The sequence below is a fragment of the Chenopodium album genome, chromosome 2, assembly GCF_948465745.1.
Source record: "Chenopodium album chromosome 2, dcCheAlbu1.1, whole genome shotgun sequence".
NCBI lineage: Eukaryota > Viridiplantae > Streptophyta > Magnoliopsida > Caryophyllales > Amaranthaceae > Chenopodium > Chenopodium album.
The window spans coordinates 22,288,891-22,305,353 of record NC_137835.1 but is presented as its reverse complement, the minus strand read 5'-3'; positions in this window follow the sequence as shown (position 1 = coordinate 22,305,353).

Genomic DNA, 16,463 nt, shown 5'->3' with positions numbered 1-16,463 from the left:
TCGATATGTTATCTGGACTCATTGGTGGTATAAGTGCTCAGATGCACAAGTGTCCAATGTCAAGGAAGCTTAGGACATAAAATTAGTCACATGAAGCTGGTTTCTTAAAAAGCTAACTCCATCACTGCGCTTTCTAAAAAGTCAACAATCATAACTGTTGATCTTAAATTTTGATGATGACTTAAGGAACCTAAGCAAACCCATAAGGGCTTTAACTTTTGTCTATTAACTTTGATGTACTTGACGGGTTCTTATATGCAACGAAGTTCTAGAGTCAGAACGGAGCATGGAACAAGTCTAAAGGATGAGCTATGGACGAGCATAGAAGACAATCAGAAGCCAAGTTCCTTGAGTGAGGAACTGAAGCTCCAGGGTCGAAGCTTCACTGTGTTCCAAGGAGTCTATTGTATCTTTATTATTTATTTTAGGCTTCTTGTATATATGTTAAGTACATGGTTAATTGATAGGATTTAAGTGGATTAAATTTCAGTTTATAAAGATTTTATTTTTCCTTTCTTTAACAAGATTTAATTTCATTTCGGAAAAATATCTTTTAAGTAAAAATATCTTATTTATTAAAAGATTTTCTGTTCTGATTTTATCCTAATATTTTGGAAAATCTGACTTGGTAAAACTATTTTTAAAACGGCTTTTACTTGGTAAAGGAGGTTGAGAAAATAAAGGAATCACTTCCTTATTGTATGCTTCAGCTTGCTACCCAAGCATCCACGAACTGCACTTCCTTATTTCATGGAAGTTGTGGTATAATGGGAGCTAAGGCAAACGTAAGGTTTTCAACTGCTTTCCTCCTGTATAAATAGGATTAGTTTTATGTTTTGAAAAGTACACTTGAGCATTACAATTCTTAGCTTTTCTAAAAGAGTCAAAAATCCACTTAAGTCCTTGAGTGTCTTTGTACTTAGCATCTTTAGAAGTTTTATCTTGAGTTGTATTGGGGTAGAGTTTGGGTAAACTCTAGAGTGTGAAATTGCTTTGAGTGAAGCAAGGAGAAAGAGAGAGATTCGAGAGCTTAACTGATTGAGGGATCAGTTGAGGGGGAACTTAAGTTCGTTGAGGAACTTGAGTTTAGAGTCTTAATTTGTAATAGGCTGTTTGCCCTATTATTATTAAGAGTTGAGTTTAAAATCCCTTGTGGTCGTGGTTTTTCTTCTTGATTAGGGCCAAGAAGTTTTCCACGTAAAATCTCTCTTGCACTTTAAAGTTTTTGTTTAAGTTTCTTTAAGAATTTCGCAAAAATTACCCTAGTTCCTCCAATACAATTCACCCCCCCTCTTGTATTGTTCATTCGAGTCAACAATTGGTATCAAAGCCGGTTCCTCGAAGAAATCAGGAAACCCTGACGAGTTAAGTTCCTGGAATCAAGATGAACAATCACGAGAAACTGGAAAAGGTTACTCTACGCAGCGTCCTCCTATGTTCAATGGGAAATTCTACACCTATTGGAAGAACAGGATGGAGATTTTTATCAAAGCCGACAACTACCAGGTTTGGAGAGTGATCGAAGTTGGTTATTTCGAAATTACCAAAACTACTAGTGAAAATGAGGTAGTACCTAAACCCATGTCTGAATTTGATAAGGAAGATTTTTAGAAAATGGAAATTAATGCACTTGCATTTAAATTACTTCATTGTGGTCTTGGACCCCATGAACACAACCGTGTTATGGGTTGTAAAAATGCTAAAGAAATTTGGGATTTACTTCAAGTTACTCATGAAGGAACTAACGAAGTGAAACGCTCTAAAATTGACTTGCTTATGTCAAAGTATGAACGGTTTGAAATGCAACCAAAAGAATCAATTCAGGAAATGTTAACTAGATTTACTAACATTATTAATGAGCTGGTTTCTCTTGGAAAGCAAATACATATTGATGAGCAGGTCAGAAAAGTTCTAAGAAGCCTCCCTCAAGATGAGAGATGGAGAGCCAATGTAACAGCCTTACAAGAAACAAAGGACTTCACAAAGTTCAATATTGAGCAACTTGCTGGTTCCCTCATGACTCATGAGTTGCACCTAGGAACAAGCAACAGTGAAGGAAACCGAGGAAAAGGCTTAGCTCTCAAAGCTGGAGATCAAGAAGACTCTGAAGTCGATGAAGAAGAGGCTGCTATGCTGGTGAGAAGGTTCAAAAGAATGTTCAACCGAAACAACAAGTCAAGGAACTTCACCAAGAAACCCTCTACTTCAAAAGCTAACTCTGGTTGTCACAAATGTGGATCTCTAGAACACTTTATTCGTGAGTGTCCACTTTGGGATACAGAGAAAGGTAAAGGGAAGGCAAAGGAACAAGTTAAGAGCAACTACAACAAAACTCCTTTCAACAAAACAGACATTAGGAAGGCTATGATTGCTGCATGGGGAGATTCTGAAAGTGAGGATGAAGAGGAACAACCTGAAGAAGAAACAGCTCATTTGTGTTTGATGGCCAAACGTGATGAAAAGGCTTACAATGATGAGCTTGCTAAAGAGGTATTCCTTGATCCAAATGTGCTTAAGACTTATACTAAAGATGCTCTCATTGATTTAGTGTTTGAATTGGAAGATGATTGGACTCACACTAGTATTCGTCTAGGTGAATGTCAAAGAGCTCTCAAAGTCTGCAAGGAACACAGTACGTGGATTGAGAATCAACGAACTGATGTTCAAAGTAGATTTTTTGAACTTTTTGACAAGAATCTTCTCTTAAAAGAAATGAATGAGAAACTCAAGCTTGAAAATATCATGGTTAATGTAGAACTGACTCAATATAAACTTGCTAGTGCTGAAGTGTCTCCAAGTTCCTCCTCTGAATCTTTGCCTAAGTTTAATGAGGATTTTGAAAAATTAAAATATAATCTTGATGAGTTAAGAATTGAAAAGGCAAAATTGGAGAAGGAACTAGAGCTTCGAAAAGAAAGAAGCATTAGTCAGTTTGGAATTCCTAAGTGGATTGACAATGCTCAAACCAAAAGAACTGAAGGTCTTGGATTCATACGGTCTAAGCATAAGGGCAAGAAAAAATATGTAGACCTGCCTAGTTATAAAGTATGTACCTTCTGTGGTAAAACTGGTCATCTTGTTGCTACTTGCAACAAAAAGGAACAGTCTGTTAGCAAGAATGTTAGGCAAACTTGGGTAAAGAAATCTGATATTGCTTCAACGTCCAAGGAACCCAAGGATACCCGGGTTCCTGAATCTAACAAATAAGTTCTTTTGCAGGTCCTAGTGAGGGGGAACAACACGTGGTACCTCGACAGTGGTTGTTCAAAGCATATGACAGGAGATAAATCAAAGTTTCTCTCACTAGAGGCCTATCCAGGAGGAACTGTGACATTTGGAGACAACAAAAAGGGTGAAGTAATTGCTAAAGGAAAAGTAGGAAGGTCCAATTCTCATTCAATAGAAAATGTACTTTTGGTCGAGGGTTTGATGCACAATTTGCTGAGCATATCACAATTTTGTGATAAAGGAAACTCTGTAAGTTTTACCTCTAATTCATGCAACATCATTAATGATAAAACAGGAAGGGTTGTTCTTGAAGGAACTAGGAAAGGGAACACATACATTGTGGATCTAAATTCTGTTCCAATGAACAACCTTACCTGCTTGAGTGCCATTAATGATGATCCTTTATTATGGCATAAACGTTTTGGACATGCTAGCTTCTCACTCATGGAAAAACTTAGAGCAAGGAACTTGGTAATAGGACTTCCCTCAGTCAAGTTCCTCATACAACATATCTGTGATGCATGTGTGAGAGGCAAGCAAGTCAGGTCTTCTTTTAAAAGCAAAAACATGGTCAGCACCACAAAGCCATTGGAGCTAATTCATATGGATTTGTGTGGTCCCATGCGTGTTCAAAGTAGAAGTGGAAAGAAATATGTTTTAGTTATTATTAATGATTTTTCTAGATTTACTTGGGTGATTTTTCTGTCTAGCAAAGATGAAACTTTTGATGAATTTGTGTCCTTTGCCAAAAGAGTACAAAAGTCAAGTAGAAATCAAATTATCCACATTCGATCAGATCATGGAACTGAGTTTAAGAATTCAAGATTCGATGACTTTTGCAAAAAAAATGGCATGGATCATAACTTTTCAGCCCCAAGAACTCCTCAACAGAATGGAGTTGTTGAAAGGAAGAACAGGACTCTAGAAGACATGGAAAGAACTATGCTCATAGCAAGTGGTCTTCCAAGGAACTTCTGGGCTGAAGCTATTAATACTGCATGTTATATTATTAACAGAGTTATGATGAGACCAATCATCAATAAGACTCCTTATGAACTGTTTAAGGGCAGGAAACCCAATATTTCTCACTTTCGAGCTTTTGGATGCAGGTGCTTTGTTCATAATAATGGCAAAAGGAACATAGGAAAATTTGATGAAAGAAGTGATGAAGCTGTGTTCCTTGGCTATGCATCAAATAGCAAAGCTTACAGAGTTTACAATAAAAATACATTGTGTGTAGAAGAAATCATTCATGTGATATTTGATGAATCTAATATGTTTATGAATGTGCAGGAATAAGACAATAATGATTATGAAATTGGTATGATTAGAGACAGGGAAGAAGAGGAAGAAACCTCCAAGCAAACCAAGGAAGTAAGTGAGGAACCTGAGCAAGAACATCAAGAAAATGCTGAAGTTCCTAATCAAGAAACCCCGGAGGAACAAGTTCATGGAGAATCGGGCAACGAGGAAAAAGCAGAAGAAACTGAAGAAGAAGTGCCTCAAATAGGAGTTCCTGCCAGAGAGTTTCAACCAAAGCCATTCAAATACCAAGGCTCTTATCCAACAGACCTTATTATAAGTGATATTGGTAGAGGAACTCAGACCAGATCACAGATGAGGAACTTCTGTGCCTTTCAAGCCTTCCTATCCATTATTGAGCCAAGAAATCATGAAGAAGCACTAAAGGATGCTGACTAGATTATTGCCATGCAAGATGAACTCAATGAGTTTGAGAGGAACAAGGTTTGGCATCTTGAAGAGAAACCTAAACTAAAAAAGGTTATAGGGCTCAAGTGGGTATTCAGGAACAAGCTGGATGAATATGGAACAATTGTAAGAAACAAGGCAAGACTTGTTGTGAAGGGCTATAATCAGCAAGAAGGTATTGACTTTGAAGAAACCCTTGCTCCTGTTTCTAGATTAGAAGCTATTAGAATGTTGATTGCTTTTGCCTCTTTTATGGGTTTCAAACTATATCAAATGGATGTTAAGTGTGCTTTCTTAAATGGTTTTCTTGAAGAAGAGGTGTTCGTGGAACAACCTCCAGGTTTTGAAAATCCCCAATTTCCTAATCATGTCTTTAAGCTTGATAAAGCTCTTTATGGGCTGAAACAAGCACCTAGAGCTTGGTATGAAAGGCTCTCTAAGTTCCTTCTTCAAAATGATTTTAAAAGAGGTAAAGTAGATAAAACTTTGTTTTTAAAATCTGAAGGAACTGACTTACTAGTTGTTCAAATATATGTTGATGATATTATTTTTGGAGCAACTAATGAAAACTTGTGCAAGTACTTTGCTAAGCTAATGAGTGGTGAATTTGAGATGAGCATGATGGGGGAACTCAACTTCTTTCTTGGACTACAAATCAAACAAACGGAAAGAGGTATTGCAATTCACCAACAAAAGTATGTCAAGGAACTACTGAAGAAATATAACCTTGACCAAGCAAAGACCAACCATACACCAATGGGAACAGGCACAAGGTTAGATGAAGATCTACAAGGAACTAGTGTAGATCAAACCAAATACAGAGGTATGATTGGATCCCTTTTATACTTAACTGCTAGCAGACCTGATATTGCATTTAGTGTTGGCTTATGTGCAAGGTTTCAATCTAATCCTAAGGAGTCACATCTTACAGCAGTAAAGAGGATCCTACGATATCTCAAAGGAACTGACCATCTTTGTCTCTTCTATCCTAGAAGTGATACTTTTGATTTAAAAGGTTTTGTAGATGCTGACTATGCAGGAGATCTGGTGAATAGGAAGAGTACTTCAGGAATGATTCAGTTTCTCGGGCCATGCCTAGTTTCTTGGGGATCCAAGAAACAGAACACAGTGGCCTTGTCAACTGCTGAAGCTGAATATGTGGCAGCTGCAGCCTGTTGTTCTCAAGTACTTTGGATAAAACAACAACTAAGTGATTATGGTATGAAATATAATTGCATTCCTATCTATTGTGATAATACTAGTGCCGTATGCATTTCAAAAGATCCAGTTCATCATTCTCGTGTGAAACATATTCACATAAGGCATCATTTCCTTAAGGATAATGTGGAAAATGGCTTAATTAAGTTAGATTTTTGTGAAACTGAAAATCAAATTGCTGACATTCTTACTAAGCCTTTGAGCAGGGACAAATTTGAAAAGATGCGCATGGAACTTGGTATGATACAATTGAGTTAAGAAGACCTCAAATTCCCCCCAAGGTATGAGTCAATCATGCATGCATTATATGTATCTTACACAATATGTATATGTGAAAACATAGTCCTACGTATTAGAATATATGGCAATGCATATGGGATTGTGGCTGTATGTGAAGAAATCAAATTGCATTAGGCATGTCTGTGTTACAACAAACTATGTTGATTTGTTCCTAGTTCCTCCGAAATAATCTATAAGATTTTATTATATCTTTTTGAATTAATTAACTAGTCAATTGATTAATTTTATCTCTTAAAATCTTATCTTTTATTTTGAATTATTTCTCATTGCTTATCTTTTAAAATTCAAATTCATCTCTCAAAAATTGTTGATTAAATACCCGGGACTGTTTGCATTCAATTCAAAGTTTCTGATAACTTAACCTTGACCTTTCATGTCAAATCACATTAATTCTCTAAACTGACTAAGTTAAAAGTAATTTCTCTATCCTTCATCAAACGACACCTGCTCTATTCAATTAACCTTTCACATTCAATCACCGACCCTTTTATCCTTTAAAATTCCACCCCTATAAAATGACACCAAACTCTACACACTGTTCCTCACCTCCTCACTCTGTAAAATACACCCTACATTTTACCGATTCAGCGAATTCACCCATGGATGTTTCACCAAAACCTCAAGTTACCCCTCAAAAAGATTCACCCATGGATATCGAGCAAGAAAATCAAACAAAACCCTCTATTGAAAAACCAAAGAACTTGCCTGCTGAGTCAAAGAAACGAAAGCTGGAGGAACTTGAGGATTAGGGCTGGGAGGAATTAGGAGAAAGAATTCAGTTGGAAAAGTCTCCATTTCAAAAGAAAGTCGAAGCAAGCTCTGAACGCTTCATTCATGGTTTCTGCATCAACTTGCCATGGTGTGAAGTAAGTAAGTATTCTGAATTACTTGAAATCTTAGAGGCTCAAAATTGGGTGCAATTGTAAAGTTACAATAATGTGCTTGCTCATGCTCCTTTGAAAGAATTTTGTGCAAATTTTAAGAATTATGATGGTGTTTGTGTATCAAGAGTTAAAAATAAGAAAATTAGTTTTGATGCTGATTATTTATGTGCTATCTTCGGAACTCCGAATGAGGGGTTTGATGAATATTTTAAAGGAGCTACTGATAAAAGTGTAGGTGATGTGCCCATAAAAGATATTGTGGAATCAATTGGTGGAAAGGTGTCTAAAGTTCAAACTAATCATAATTTGTTCTCTCCCATTCAAAAACTGTTGTTTATCTTTGTGCATTTAGCCATTGTTCCAAGAACTCAGCACAGGCATGAGGCTAACCACTTTGATGCTATGCTGATGTACTGCCTTGAAAACAAAATACAAATCAATTTCCCTTCCATCATGATAAAACACCTCACCCACTGTCTTGCAAACCATTTGAAGGTTGGATATGCAAATCTGATCATTACTCTCATTGAGAGTTTTGGTATTTCTGTGGAGAACTGTGAACATATCAAACTACAAACCAATCATTTTGTTCAACCCAAAACCCTTGAAAGCAGAAACTTGCATGTTGTTGATGGTATTACCCAATTCCTTCCTAAACAAACTCCTAAGGCTAAGGAAGGAGTTAAGGTTCTGACTGAGGAAGAGGAGTTGGACAAATGGATGGAAGAAGAGGAAAGTGAGGGAGAGGAAGAAAATAAGGAAAAAGAAGAATGTTCTGAAAAGAAGGGTAGGAAAAGTAATGCTTCTGGTGCTAGGAAAAGGAAGAGCATTAGGTTGTCTGTTAAGCCAAAAGCGAAAGCTGAGGCTCCAGCTGCTTTTCTGGATCTCAGTGAAGAGAAAGCCTTTGTTCAGGGGGAACAGGGCATATTTATGCAGGAATCTATCACTCGCTCTGCTCCTGTAAGTGCAGGTACAAGATTTGCTGCCTTTGGTTCTGTGAGTTCCACCTTGGAACTGAAGGCACTCAAAGATGCTGTCAAGCTGTTGTATGATGCTCAACCAACTCTGCCCCTAAGGATTGGAGCTCTTGAGAAGCTAGTAGGAGACCTGGTGCATTCTTCTAAGGAACTCACCTCAGCAATGAAGGAAAGCACTTCAATTCTCTCTCAAGGCCAGGCTGAGTTGTTGAAGAAGCTGGACGAGATTGTTGTTGAAGAAGAAGTTGATGAGGAAACAGAAGAAGAACGCAAGACCCCAGCCCCTACAGCCTAATCCTATTTTCTGCCTATCTCATATATCAAACTATCTTTTAATCTTGGTCTGAATTAAACTTGGTTTATTTTGCTTCTTTTGGTCTGTAAACAATTAAACAGGGTATTTTCTTTTGTTGTTTATGTTCTGGAGGAACATCAGTTTGTTTATATGGATGTTGCTTGCTTGCTTTATGACTATTTGCATACTATTTCTGCCTATATGTGCTTTGTTCTATGATTTGGACACAAACCAATAAAATGGTGCTGTGTTTAGATATGTATATTTGTGTGCATTAATTTTGATAAACGCCAAAAGGGGGAAAAGAAGGCAAACTCAATTGTTGACAAGCTCTCCATCCGTTTATAATAGAAGGTATACCTATAACTTCCATTCAGTTCCTTGTTTAAATTTAGCTAGTTCATTTTTGTTTTAAGTTTTTCGTTTTCTGATTGTCTTTTACAATTTTTTTTTTTTTTTTGAGTTTGCTTAGGTTTGTCATTCATCAAAAAGGGGGAATATTGTTGATCTTAAGTTTTGATGATGACTCAAGGAACCTAAGCAAACCCATAAGGGCTTTAACTTTTGTCTATTAGCTTTGATGTACTTGACAGGTTCTTATATGCAATGAAGTTCTAGAGTCAGAACGGAGCATGAAACAAGTCTAAAGGATGAGCTATGGACGAGCATAGAAGAAAATCAGAAGCCAAGTTCCTTGAGTGAGGAACTGAAGCTCCAGAGTCGAAGCTTCACTGTGTTCCAAGGAGTCTATTGTATCTTTATTATTTATTTTAGGCTTCTTGTATATATGTTAAGTACATGGTTAATTGATAGGATTTAAGTGGATTAAATTTCAGTTTATAAAGATTTTATTTTTCCTTTCTTTAACAAGATTTAATTTTATTTCGGAAAAATATCTTTTAAGTAAAAATATCTTATTTATTAAAAGATTTTCTGTTCTGATTTTATCCTAATATTTTGGAAAATCTGACTTGGTAAAACTATTTTTAAAACGGCTTTTACTTGGTAAAGGAGGTTGAGAAAATAAAGGAATCACTTCCTTATTGTATGCTTCAGCTTGCTGCCCAAGCATCCACGAACTGCACTTCCTTATTTCATGGAAGTTGTGGTATAATGGGAGCTAAGGCAAACGTAAGGTTTTCAACTGCTTTACTCCTGTATAAATAGGATTAGTTTTCTGTTTTGAAAGTACACTTGAGCATTACAATTCTTAGCTTTTCTAAAAGAGTCAAAAATCCACTTAAGTCCTTGAGTGTCATTGTACTTAGCATCTTTAGAAGTTTTATCTTGAGTTGTATTGGGGTAGAGTTTGGGTAAACTCTAGAGTGTGAAATTGCTTTGAGTGAAGCAAGGAGAAAGAGAGAGATTCGAGAGCTTAACTGATTGAGGGATCAGTTGAGGGGGAGCTTAAGTTCGTTGAGGAACTTGAGTTTAGAGTCTTAATTTGTAATAGGCTGTTTGCCCTATTATTATTAAGAGTTGAGTTTAAAATCCCTTGTGGTCGTGGTTTTTCTTCTTGATTAGGGCCAAGAAGTTTTCCACGTAAAATCTCTCTTGCACTTTAAAGTTTTTGTTTAAGTTTCTTTAAGAATTTCGCAAAAATTACCCTAGTTCCTCCAATACAATTCAACCCCCCCCCCCCTCTTGTATTGTTCATTCGAGTCAACAATAACCAACTTCTGTTCTTGATCAATGCTCCATTGTAGGAAAAATTCAATTGACATTGATATGTTCATTTATTTATTTATTTTTTCTGACAGAGATATGATAAATTCAATTAAGGAAAAGATCGAGTGGCTTTTATTTATTACATATATGCATATTTATTGCAAATTGCATAAAGTATAGTTGCTTCATTTTGCATGTAAAAAGGGAGGAAGAGGCTGATTATTGAAAAGCTGAAACGTCTGCTGTTATAGGAGAACATACATCATGCAGATAAATTCTACTGTGTTAAACAGGCATCAACAAATCGTTGTACTTGTATTAAGGATTCTTTTTTTATCTTTAATTTTGTTTGAGGTTATTTGACGAAATTATAGACTAGCCAAGAGCCCAAACAAGGAAACACATAGGAAACATTTAGCTGTGCTAATAGAGTAAGTAACAGGGTATGAGATAGCAAAGGGATGACAGTCGAAAAATGGCCGTGAGAGATGGGGATAAGGAGGCAAACTCTTGCCTGATTGATGAATTTTGTCAATCAGTTGCTTTTTGTGGGCCCCCCTTGCCAAATAAATTAATTTTATACTACTATTCGGTTTTGAAGACATTAGTAACTCTAACGTCTGTTTCTTTTTTTTAAAAAAAAGTTTTATTAACATCTTCTTCAATCTTCCACCCCAACACCGTCATAGTCACCATCATTCCGACCACCATCCGAAACCCATCACAGCCACCACCATCTTTACGCCTTCCGCCTAACGAACCCAGAAAGCCTGAGATCTTCGTCCTCTTCTTCAGTTCTTCCCGTCGTCCTCTTCTTCCCAACAATGGCAGCTTCGCGGCGAATCTAAAAGACACCCTACTTCAATAGAGTGTAAATTAGGGCCATATCAACCCTTTAAGGAAAGCATTTCATTTGCGGCGACATTTTAAACTGCCATATAAGGTGGGTTTTTGCGGAATTTCAGAATTGGGTGATGGGTTTTGGAGCTTGAGTTCCATAGAAATGGAGGTTGAGAGAAATTGGGGGTTGAATTGAGTGGTAATTGTGGTAATTGAGGGAGTGAGAATGAAGAAGATGATGATGATGAGGTTAATCAAGCTTTACTTGTTAGGATTGGAAGCTGAAATTATGGGTTTTGAGTGACCGATTATTGTTGTTGTCGTTAATCAAGCTTTCATGAGGTTAATCAACAAGCATTTTTATTTAATTTTTTGGGTTGTTGTTGGAGTGCTTGTTGATTGATTTGAATGGAAGGAGGAGGAGGTGGATTTGCAGGGAGTGGGGTGAATTTGCAGGGAGTAAGAGTGAGAGAGAGAGTGAGGTGGATTTTTGGTAACGGCAATGAATATCAACGTTTGCACAAGCTGACCAAACTACCCTTACTAATATGACTGAAAAGACGAAATTGACCCCTGATTTACACAAACTGTAAATCAGCCTGATTGTCTTGTATTTCCTCGGGGATAAGAAGAAGAGGGTAGAGAATAGCTTCTGATTTTTTGGCACTAGATTCCTGTTGTTCTCGATAGTTCCTATTGTTCTCGATAGTTCAAGGGGCGTCTTGATTTCAATGTTTGTTGTTTCTGTTGTTTGGCTTGCATGGTTTAGAGTAATGATCGTTTAGTTGGTTTATTCTTTAATTGAGGCAGTAAGTTAGCTTTGATATTAATTTTGATAAAGAATTATATGAACCGCATAAATTATTCTGGCTGAGATTTGTGTGCAAGTATACTTTTCATGATTAATTCCTAGAGGCAGTGTTCTTTACAATTTAGAGGTTTTATGACTGATATGGTTGTATTGGATCTAGTTTGTTGGTTAGTGGATGATACAAGTTTTAGCATTAAAGAATACAACTTAGGATATTGACCAAAAAAAAATCATTTTGATCCAAATAGCTCTTAAAACAACGTTAAAGCATATAATTAAAGCTAATTTTATAAAAGAAGAATTTACATGTAAAGTTTTATATAATTGTACTTCCAATATAGAATGCAACTATAAATGAGGATAATGATGACATAAGAAATATTGTTTAATTTGGATTGAAGGGAGCTTTTAAAATCATGTATAGTTAAAAAGAGCCCCATATTTTATCCTACTTCCAGCACCATGGTTTAATTTTGGGTAGAAAATGGCATTATAAGAAATATTGATTGGATTGAAGGGAGCCCATGGTTTTGGGTTCAGCTCGTATGGCGCGGGTGTCGGTTAATGACAAGGTTTGACCTCTACTTCCAGAAGTCCCTTTTATATATGCCGGCACTCCATACCCCTCATTTCGGCAATGTTGAAATTCAACGTTGTATTTAATTAGCTAGCTTTGCATTAATTACTAGTAGTTGTAATAGTTGTTAATGAAGGCTATAAATAGCCATATATGTAGCCCGTAAACCTCAAGCTTTGCATATGAAATATATTACACTTTGAGTGTTCTTAGGTTGAGCATCCTCCCTAATCCCTTAGTGGTGTTTCTGTATCTAAGGGTTCTCTCAAGTATTCCTAGTGGTGTTTCCATATCTAGGAGTAAGTAGAGTTTTATCGTCAGAGTAGTCGACCAACGTTGTGTTTTTGGCTAATTCTATTAGACCCCTAACTAGTACAGTGTCAAATTGGTACCAGAGCCAAGGTTTTGCTTACCTTCCGGCCAACTTCTATTGAAGATGTCGTGTTGCCGAAACCGACGTCGCTTCAATAGTAAAAAAATTTTTAAAAAAAACCCTTACCCAGCAGTGAACGCTACCGCAACACCACCATATGCTCACTTACAATAGCAAGATAACCGTGAATTATGGCGATTTTTGAAGAATTGCTCTAATTTTCCTCTGTACTTGGAATGCTCTGTTCTCTAGAAATTAGTTTCTCTCTCATACCTTATTCCTTTGTTTCTCACGCTCTCTTTGAGTTTCTTATTTAAGTTCAGCAGTTGACTAGTCTCATTGGGCTCTTTTATTAGTGTACTCCTATTTTTTTACAAAAAAAAAAAAAACAAAAAAAAGGTGAATGACGTGCGTGGCCATGTGCCGAAATACCACTCAAGAGTCTTCCACTTGTTTGTGATATTAATTAAAAGTCTACCACTTCAGTAGATATTCTAGTTTAAGTTAGGTTGTCGATTTTCTAGTTTTACATAAATTTCTTAGTTTATTTCTTGTATGTGTAATATATATTTTAAAAAAAAAACACAAAAGATATATAGCACATTTCAGATTTTTTAGCTTAACAAAATGTCGCCGAGAGCACGTCGTGGAGGAAATCAGCAACAACGCCCTGTCGATGACACTATAACAACTGACATGCAACGAGAAATCCAAAGACTTTAATAACGTCTTTCACGTTATGAAGCTACCGCTAATCAACCCCATCAATCAGACGAAGAAAAATCAGATGGTCCAGATGAAGATTTCAATCCATTTCACCAATCTGAGGGTGAATCTTCAAGTGGAGAAACATCTCGCTCCCAACGAACACACCGCCCTTGACACCAAGAAAAAGAATTTGGAATCAAAGTTGAAATTCCAGATTTTGAAGAAGGTGTTCATCCCGATGAGTTTATTGAGTGGCTTCACACAGTTCAACGTGTCTTTGATTATAAAGACATCCCGGATGAACGCAAGGTCAAGTTAGTCGCCATCAAATTCAAGAAACATGCATCCCTTTGGTGGGAGAATTTAAGGCGACAACGTGAACAAGAAGGTTGTAGCAAGATTTGCACATGGGATAAAATGAAACGCAAACTCAAGCGTAAAATTTTACCCAGTCACTATCGCCAAGTTATGTTTCTAAAGTTTCATCACCTGGAACAAGGAAACAAATTTGTGGCCGAGTATGTTGCCGAGTTTGAAGATTTATCAATAAAGTGCAACAATTCTAAACCAGAAGAGCAGACTATCGCAAGGTTCTTAATCGATTTGGATCCAAAATTTTTTAAAGTCGTACAACTCCAACAATATTGGTAGTTCAACAACGCCACCAAGCTTGCTTTAAAAAACATGAAAGCCAGCAAGCAAAGGAGATAACTAGATTCAAGTTTGTCTCTAAGGAGGCTTCTTACCGTGGAAATACTATAACAAAGTTTCCACCAAAGGCCAACTCCAGCACATCAACGAAGAAGGTTGAGAATAAAGTCACAATGAGCAAACCACAAAGACAAGGTAACAACAATCCTACTTTAAGAAAATGTTTTAAATGTCAAGGATTTGGTCACGTTGCTTCTGAATTTTCAAATTCTAGAATGATTTCTCTTATCGAAGAGGAATTGTTAGAAGAAGAACAGGTTGAAGATATTTAGGATGACAACAATGAAGAGGTCTTGCATGCTGACGAAGGGGAATCGTTAGTTATTCGTCGTATCCTCAATGTCACCCCAGTAAAAGAAGATGAGTGGTTACGCAATAACATATTCCACACTCGATGTACATCTCATGGCAAAATATTTGATGTCATCATCGATAGTGGTAGTTGTGAGAACGTGATTGTCGCCACTATTGTCGAAAAATTGAAACTACCAACGAAGGATCACCCTTATCCTTACAAGCTCACATGGTTGAAGAAGGGGAATGATTTCAAGGTCTCTAAAAGATGCCTTGTTTATTTCAACATCGGGAATAAGTATCAAGATAAGGTATGGTGTGATGTCATCCCTATGAATGTTTGTCACCTACTTTTGGGTCGCCCATGGCAGTATGATCGTCGTGCAATTGATGATGTCTTTCATAATACTTATTCCTTTGAAAAGGATGGTGTCAGAATTGTTTTAGCACCACTAAAAAGAAATTTTTTTTAAAGCTAGGCTAAGAGAAGTGCTCTAATGTGTCAGAATCAATGATTACAATGGCCTTGGAAGAATCCGTTGTTACTTGTGTTCTAGTCATGCTTGAGGAAAATCAAGAAGATCAAGGAATACCGGACCAGATCTAGCCTCTACTTCGCGAAATCAGTGACATTGTACCGGAAGAAATTCCTAAAGGTTTACCTCCAATGCGTGATATTCAACATTTCATTGACTTTGAACTTGGTGCTGACATTCCAAACAAGGCTGCTTATCGAATGAGTCCAAAAGAGCATGAAGAGCTTCAACAACAAGTCACCAATCTCATGCAAAAAAGATTAGTACGTGAAAGTGTGAGCCCATGCTCAGTGCCAGCACTTCTTGTCCTAAAGAAAGACGGATCGTGGTGCATGTGCATTGATAGTCATGTCGTCAAACGGATCACTATCAAATACCACTTTCCCATTCCGCGCCTCGATGATTTACTTGATCAATTACATGATGCTATTGTATATCACGCATTAGAGGTAAACCTTCAGGAATTTCTTCCGGCACAATTCAATGTCCCTGAATTCGTGAAGTAGAGGCTGGATCTCGTTCGGTAGTCCTTGATCTTCTTGATTATCCTCGAGCATGACTAGAACACAAGCAACAATGGGTTCTTCTAAGGCCATTGTAAACATTGATTCTGACACAATAGAGCTCTTCTCTTGGCTTGGCTTTAACAAATCCCTTTTTAGTGGTGCTAAAACAATGTTGAAACTATCCTTTACAAAGGAATAAATATTATGAAAGCCATCATGAATTGCACGACGATTATACTGCCATGGGCGACCCAAAAGTAGGTGACAAGCATCCATAGGGACGACATCACACCATACCTTATCTTGATACTTCTTCCCGATGGAGAAATCAACAAGGTATCTTTTAGAGACCTTGACATCATTCCCCTTCTTCAACCACGTGAGCTTGTAAGGATAAGGGCGATCCTTTGTTGGTAGTTTTATTTTTTCGACCATAGTGGCGGCAATCACGTTCTCACAACTACCACTATCGATGATGACGTCACATATTTTTCCATGAGATGTGCATCGAGTGTGGAATATGTTAGTGCGTAACCACTCATCTTCTTGATCAATTACATAATGCTGTTGTATTCTCGAAGATTGATCTACGAAGCTGATATCATCAAATTCGAATGTGACCTGGAGATGAATGGAAGACTGCCTTCAAGACCAGAGATGGATTGTATGAGCGGATGGTCATGTCGTTCGGTCTTCCAATGCTCCTTGCACCTTTATGCAATTAATGAACCAGGTAATATGTCCTTTCATTGGCAAGTTCATTGTTATTTACTTTGATGATATCCTTGTGTATAGTCGAAGTTCAGAAGAGCATGTGGATCATCTAC